Source organism: Bubalus kerabau, chromosome 18 (assembly GCF_029407905.1).
Source record: "Bubalus kerabau isolate K-KA32 ecotype Philippines breed swamp buffalo chromosome 18, PCC_UOA_SB_1v2, whole genome shotgun sequence".
NCBI lineage: Eukaryota > Metazoa > Chordata > Mammalia > Artiodactyla > Bovidae > Bubalus > Bubalus kerabau.
Genome location: NC_073641.1, coordinates 68,875,409 through 68,883,694, shown reverse-complemented (window position 1 = coordinate 68,883,694; position 8,286 = coordinate 68,875,409).

Below are 8,286 nucleotides of genomic sequence, written 5' to 3'. Positions count from 1 at the left end.
TTGTCTTGGCAAAACTCTATTAGTCTTTGCCCTGCTTCATTCCGTATAGTCATCTCATGAACTGTTGCTTTAAAAAGGAACCTCTTTTAAGGCTGATTCAAAAAATCGATCTTCTATTTTTGGCTATAACATTTGAAGTCAATATAAACTGGAACTTTCCTATAACTTTCTCCCCTAGAACACAGACCAACCCAAAGAGGTGTTGTATCAAAGAGTGCCAGAAAAAGGTGGTCACTGTCCACTTCCTCTACTGTGGGGCCAAACCCCCCGGGCCTCCTGGAGTCTCTGTCAGCTTCGTCATTGTGCACCTGAGCTGCTCTTATCCAGGTGAGATGGAGAAGCCAGGTGTCCACAGCCCCTCACAGGGTGTGTTCGTAACCCCTGCAGCAGCTCGGAACCCTGTTGGAATCGCCTGAGGCTCTCAGTGAAACACCGACCAGACTCAGATCCAAGTGCTCTGCAGGTGACGGTACTGGACAGCCAGGTGAGGACCGCTGATCTGGGACCCTGAGTCCATGGCAACCTCCCTGTCCCACCCAACAGTGCCAGGTTTGTCTGGGCCCTGAGCCTCCCCTGAGGGGTGAGGAAGTGGGCGAGTCAGCCAGGAAAGCAGGGAATTGACCTCAGCTTCATAGAGTTGGCAACCTCATTAAAGAGACAATACTTGTAAGAACTAGTTAGAGAAAACACTGCACAAAACACCAGACTGCAGAGTTCAGGGAGTTAGAGATGAACAGCAGACCTGCAGGCTGCGTCACTTGGAGCTCCAGACTTAGGCTCTCTGACCCACTCCAAGCGGGATGGACGTAGAGGCCATTGTCTGCATCATTCCATTCTTTCAAGCAACGATCAATCTGCATGCTTGAGCCCCCGAGAAAAGGGTCTTTTCGTTTTTGATTTGGAAGGAATGATGCTAAAGCTGAAACTCCAGTACTTTGGCCACCTCATGCGAAGAGTTAACTCATTGGAAAAGACTCTGATGCTGGGAGGGATTGGGGGCAAGAGGAGAAGGGGATGACAGAGGATGAGATGGTTGGATGGCATCACTGACTCGATGGACATGAGTCTGAATGAACTCCGGGAGTTGGTGATGGGCAGGGAGGCCTGGCGTGCTGCGATTCATGGGGCCACAAAGAGTCGGACACGACTGAGCGACTGATCTGATCTGATCTGATAAATTGCCTTCTTCTTTCACTTTCTTTTGCAGATGCAACTATAACCTCAATTCCTTCTCTGATATCCTGAAGCAGGTTTTTCTCTGCGGATTCCCTTGTGTTGAACTAGTACTGTCTAAAAAGCAGTAGATTGGATGGTGAGGAGTTGTGACCCTGACTGTAAAGAAACCCAGGAAGTGCCCTGGCTTCCTGAGCTTGCAGCCCATTCCACACATAGTCTCAGGGGACAGGGAGCCACCACATGAGGCACGGTGCCCAGGGAGAGGGCAAGGGGGGCCACAGCACTGGCTGCAGAAGGGAGGAAGGCTCATGAGGGCAGCACGAGCACAGACTCTGAGACGGGAGGTGCCTCCTGCCCTGGGAGGGCCTGCAGGCACTCGGCTGCAGTGAGGACAGAAAGGAGACTTGAGCAACAGTAGGTGTGTCCGAGGCCTGGCCATCTAAACCTAGCTCTGACTGGGCTCTCCCACTTAGGAGCTGGGTGATTTGGGCAAGTCACTTAGCCTCAGTTTCCCATATGCACAGTGAGTATAGGAGCAACCCTCCTTGTTAGATTACTGTCCCAGTTTGGGCTGGTACAACAAAGCTAGCACGGACTGGATGACTTAAACAGCCAGCATTTATTTCTCACTGCTCTGGAAGCTGGAAGTCCAAGGTCAGGAAGCCTGCAGACCTGGCAGCTGGTGAAGGCCAGCGTCCTGGCTAGTGGACAGCTGCCTTCCTGTTGTATCCTCACGTGGCCCCTCCTTTTCCCCACAAGGGCACTAATCCCATCATGGGGGCCTCACCCTCCTGGCCCCCCCAACTCTTATCACTTCTCAAGTCCTCACTTCCCAAACCCTCACATGGGGTCTTATTAGGGTTCCAGAGCAGGCATGTGGGGAAGGACACAGACCTTCAGTTCATAGCCGCTATTTCAGGGGATTAAATGAGATGCTCCCTATACATCATTTCAAAAGTGCCGGAGCATCCTAAGGAGCACGTGAATGTTGGATATCAAGCTCAGACCCTGGGGGCCGGAGGATGAAAGCCATTGTGTGCCGGGAGCAGGGCCTGGTGTGACGATTCTGCTCCATCCTTCGTTTGCAGAACAGAAGTAAAGGGCACCAGGGGTAAAACCAGGGAGCTCTGGCCCACACTGGAGCCTGGGAACGTCCTCAGGTCACGAAGAAGAAAGATGCGGCAAGAATGAAGGAACAGGCCCCCGACTGGTGTGCTGCCCAAGAGGGAGGCGGAACATGGGTGACCACACAGTCCTTTCCAGCTGGTTCCAGGCAGAGGAAGCGGGGTACCCTGGGCCCCCCAGTAAAAAGTTCAGTGCCTGTTGGTCAGGAAAAACCAGGTGTGGTTTGGAAAGCCTGGAAGATGAAGCTGTAGCAGGGGTGGATGCTCCAGGGAAAGAATCTAAAAAGAGGAGGGTGGTGTGCTAAGGCCGGGGAGCCAGGAAGGAGGTTGTCACACTGCAGAGGAGACTGGTTCTGCCCCTGGCTGATGGGCAACCAAAAGGGAAGCCAGGTTCCATACAGAGCTCGCAGCCTGCCAGCGTCTGTCGCCCTCTGTGAATTCAGGCTGGCTTGCGCTTGGAAGGAGCCCAGAATCCCGTGCTCTGAAAGGGGTGCAAGATACAGGGGTTAAGACAATGAATCAGCGAGGACATGGGGGTATCTTCTGATGCTGGCTGCTCTTGCAGGCATCTTTGAATTTTCTTTCTTGTCTTTGAGATTTTTAACGCCTTCAGTTTGGATGATTTATGCAATTTGCAAATCTACAGGAGGGACTGTGACTTTGTAGTTCTTATAGCAACTCTGAACCCCAGGCAGGTTAACATGTGTCAGTTACAGCCAAAATGGTGCCTCGGAAGAACATGTAAAGCTCCTGGAAATGACGAATACAAAGAGCTAGGCTCTGCATGGAGAAACAAATTGCTGCCCAGGAACCTGAACTATGCTGGCCTTCTGCACAGAAGCTGATAATTCTGTCAGGAGACACACTGCTTCCTTGTACCTTTTTTTTTCCTTCAGAAACCACAGGAGGTACATGCAAAATCTCTAAATGTTTGGCTAATTTTTCAGTAACTATGAAATTGACAGATGAATAGCTGGAGGGATAGAAGGATGAAGGGAAAAATGGACAGATGATGGGCGGAGAGATGGGTGAATGGAAGGATGGATGGATGGAGGAATGGATGGCTGAGGGAACACCCGGGTGGAGATGCGCTCTTGGCAATAAACCTTCTGACTAAACTGAACAAAAAACGTATGATAACTTCAGTTTCCCATCTGTGAAATGGCCACATTTTTATCCACAGCCTTTATCTTTACATGGGGCTTCCTGGTGGCTCAGATGGTAAAGAATCTGCCTGCAATTTTGGAGACCAGTGTTCAATTCCTGGGTTGGGGCGATTCCCTGGAAAAGGGAATGGCTACCCAAGCCAGTATTTTTGCCTAGAGAATCCCACAGACAAAGGAGCTTGGTAGGCTACAGTTCATGGAGTTGCAAAGAGCTGGGCATGACTGAGTAACTAACACACACTTGTGTGGTAAAACCCAGAAAAAAATAAAGTTCTAGAGAACTTACTCCAGTGAAAGGTTAATGTAAGTAACCTCATTTGGGGCCTTCCCTGGTGGCTCGGTTGGCAAAGAATCCGCCTGCAATGTGGGAGACCTGGGTTCGATCCCTGGGTTGGGAAGAACCCCTGGAGAAGGGAACAGCTACCCACTCCAGTATTCTGGCCTGGAGAGCTCCATGGGCTGTATTACAGTCCATGGGGTCTCAAAGAGTGGACACAACTGAGCGACTTTCACTTTATCTTTGCATTATAGAATTTGGTTTTGATAAATTTGGGCACATTCAGATGTTACACTACAAAACGCCTTTGCAAGGCTCTTCCACACTTCTTTAATCCACCACTTTGTCCCCTGATTTTTTTGTTTCCCAGCTGAACTCTCAGAGAGCCGAGTTGATGTACAGCCAGGTAGATCCAAGACTTCTGCGCCCGTTTAACCTCAATGGGATCCGATCTTCTGGTTCATAAAAGTGGGGCTTTGGTACAAAATCTCTAAGGTGGTTTCTGCTTCAAACTGCTGTGAGTCGCCTTTGTCTCTGATTGATGTTACAGTTTCCGAGCCTTCTCTCCCCTTGACAGTGACCCTCAGCCACGGCCATGCCTTCCTTCTTCTCCGACGCACCCTGACTGCTCGCCAGTCGTTAATAGACAGCTGCGTGTGTGTGGGCCTCAGAGGGTCCCCCACTCACGCCGTTCACACGACGAGGCTCAAGACAGGAGAGCCCCCTGGCTTCTCCCAGAGCAGGAGGGGGCTGGTGGGCAGACAGCGGCTGGGGCTGCCTCCAGTCCAAGGAAGCGCACGTTCCCTGCTCCTTTTTATCTTCAGAAGTGCTTGTCCCCACGAGAGACCACAGGGCACTGTCTGCTGGGCAGAAGGAGCTTCCTGATGCAGAGAAAGGAAGCCCCCAGGTCAGCCTCACTTTGTCCCCCCGGACCCCCGGGATGTGCACCCGAGTTCTGAGACCTGGAGGCACAACCCTCAGATTCGCTGAAGCAGAGGCCCACGTGCAGCAAAGCTGACCCTCCGGCTGATTCCAACTCCTTTATTTCCCTGGCGTTCATTTCCAGACATCATGTTCTCAATCAGCCATTATGGGAGATGGGGTGGGGAGCCGTTCCCTTCTCCAGAGAATCTTCCCAATTCAGGGATCAAACTCAGGTCTCCCGCACTGCAGGCGGATTCTTTACCAGGTGAGCCACCAGGGAAGCCCTTATAAGAGATAGGAAATAGTACATATATGTGTTCAAACATTAGGAAAGAGGTATTCAGTAGAACTAGCCAGTCTGATGTCCCTTATCTACATATGCATGTCTTATGTGTTAAAAGTCCAAAGAAAAGGAATGATTTTCCTTTTCACATATTACACAATTTTGTACAGGATATAGTCTGTATGCTTAGAGCTTAGTCGCTCAGTCATATCCAACTCACTTTGACCCCATGGACTGTAGCCCTTCAGGCTCCTCTGTCCATGGGAATTCTCCAGGCAAGAATACTGGAGCGGGTTGCCAGGCCCTCCTCCAGGGGAATCTTCCCCACTCAGGGATCAAGCCCACGTCTCCTGCCTCTCCAACACTGCAGGCGGATTTCTTGCCTTCTGAGCCACCAACGCAGCTTCAAAGTCAATACACAAGTCAAACTGGGCAGCTAATGAAAGTGGAATACAACTTAATTAGTTCACAAGACACTTGTGGACTATTTAATTATCAACTCCTTTTTAATTGACCTTCATTATCAGCCTCAGAAAAATTCTGACAATGCTACCTGCCACCCCCAAAAGCAATCATTGAACAGTGAAAAGCAGTAGTCTTTGGGCCTGGGATTTGGTTTCCTATAAATTGAAACGCTTTCCTTTCCAGTCTGGTCGGAGCTAAGATAATCTCAGAGATGGTGGAGAGAAGGGGCAGGGGGAGGTGGGAGAGACGGGGACCCAGAAGCCTCTGTGACGTGCCGAGCACTCGCTGTGGTTTCGTCTGACTTTCATTTTACAAGATTAGGGTGACGGCATCAGTTGGTAACTATCTGGCAGCCCTCATGGAGGGGGACACCCAAGCTGGGTAAACACACTCACACACGAATGCTCGTGAATGAGCCGTCAGCCACACCGGCTTCTTGCGGGGAAGACTTCCTGGCCTGTGCCACCTGTCGCAGGGTGTCTGTGGGTGTGTCTGGGCCCCACGGTCCCCAGACGGGGACCTCAACTTCAATTCTAGCCCTTTAGTAGGGCTGCCTCACAGCTGCCTGCCTCTCCCCGCAAAGCCGGGACGGCACCCCCAGCCAGCACGCATGATGGGGCAAAGAGACCAGGCAGAGGCCTCTGCTGGTGTGGGTGTCAGGATGGAATACTATTCATCCATCAACAAGAATGGAACGTCCAGCCACAGCGATGGACGTGGAGCTCATTGTGCTCCAAGTGAAATAAGTCAGACAGAGAAAGACAAATCCTGTGTGATAAAAATCACTTACACGTGGAACCTGAAAAATACAACAAACTAGTGAAAATAGCAAAAAGAACCAGACTCACAGATACAGAGAACAAGCGAGCGGTTTCCGGCGGGGAGAGGGAAAGAGGAAGGGGCAATACAGGGGTGGGGGAGTCAGAGGCACAGACTCTCATATATAAAGTAAGCAAGCTACAGGGACACTTTGTACAACACAAGGAATAGAGCCGATGCTTTGTAACAGCTATAAATGGAACGTGTCGTTGCTGTTCGGTCACCAAGGCGTGTCCGACTTTTGTGACCCCGTGCTCTGCAGCCCACCAGGCTCCACTGTGCCTCACCATCTCCTGGAGTTTGCCCCCAAGTTCTTGGCCATCGACCTGCAAGAGCAGCATGTTTGCAGTGGCTGGAACTAGAAAGAGCCCAACCCAGGGCAGAAAGGATTCATGACAGAAACATGGTTGTATGTGGGCAGCTACCCAATGGAAATGTGCACAGCAAATGGGATGGATCTTGCACAGAGCAGAGAGCGAAAGAAATGGACACACCTGGCTCCGGAGACGCAAGATTCAAACCCAAGCTGTACAGAGTAGGGGTAGGGGGCCCCTGGAGTGGGGAGCTGAGACCGACCAGAGTCTCAGGGGTCCAGATACCTGGGAGGCGTGTTTCTGCATCTGTGTCCTGTTTCCCTGGCTGTGTTTGCTTTGAGACAGTTCACTGATCTCTGCAGTGTAGATTTGTCCACTTTCCTGTATATCTGTTTTTAGGGAGCTGAATGTGAAGTTCGTTCAGTCGTGTCTGACTCTTTGCGACCCCGTGGACTATACAGTCCATGGAATTCTCCAGACCAGAATACTGGAGCGGGTAGCCTTTCCTGTCTCCAGGGGAATCTTCCCAACCCAGGGTTCGAACCCAGGTCTCCTGCATTGCAGGCAGATTCTTTGCCAGCGGAGCCGCAAGTAGCCCCCAAAACATACGTCATAGTTCCCAGAATAAAAAAGTGACTGTATGATAAAAGAGTGATTGTTACATTATATGGAAAAGGGTATAATTCAGTTTAGGCTCCCGAGACGAGGAGCTTATCCCAGATGGTTCACGTGGCCTCTCCATCTAAAAGGAGAGTGTTCTTCTAAGAGATGGAGAAAACAAACAGACACACAGAGACAACCATGTGCAGAGGGAGACAGAGGAATGATGCGGCCACAAGCCAGGAACACCTGGAGCCACCAGGAGCTGGAAGAGGCAGGAAGGTCCAGCCCTAAAGCCCCTGCAGGGAGCCTGGCCATGCTGGCTGCTGATTTCAGACTTCCGGCCCCAGAACGGCGAGAGAACACATTATACCTCTGCTGTGGTGAGCGACTACACGTGTGGTCATTTGTCAGCGCCAGCAGGGGAAAGTAATACATGCTTACACGTCAGTGAAATGGACAAAGAAAGAAAACGACCTGGTGATGCCCATCCTGCAGCAAACAGGCAGGACAGGGACCGGAGGCTGGAGCAGCTGGGTGGTGGCCATTCTCTCATAAAGTCAAGGTGCCCGCGGGTTTGAGAGTCACAGGGAGAGGGGCCTGCCTGCCCAGTGCCCTCCCCTGCATGGCCCTCAGAGAGGGGAGCCGCAAATGCACCACATCTCAGGGTGCCCAAGGCCCTTCCGAAGCCAGAGGCGTGGATCCAGTGTGAGACTGTCAGCCCGGGGTGTCATTTTCCCCCACCATGTTCAGGCACTCGGGGCAGATGGATGGGTTTAATCAGAGCTGTGGTGTTTCCCAGTGAATTACAAAGTGGAGGGAAGAAGGCGAGGGAAACGAGAGTCGTTCTAGGGAGTGAGGCTGGGCAGAGCTGGACAAGCAGGGGAATGAGGAGGGAGGGGAGCTGAGAGTGGAAACATGGCGAATGAATGAACAGAAGCCTGCGGAGGGCAGGGAAGCCTGCGTGGAGGAGCAGCAGGCAACAGGTGGGGGGAGGAAGAGGCAGTCAGAGGAGGGGACCTGCAGGGAGGTTGGGAAGGAGGCGAGGATGCTGTGTGTTGTTGGGGGGCGGTGACGGGGTGGGGTGTGGCCCAGGAGCAGGTGGCCAAGCTGGGTGCCTTGGGGCAAAGGCAGCTGC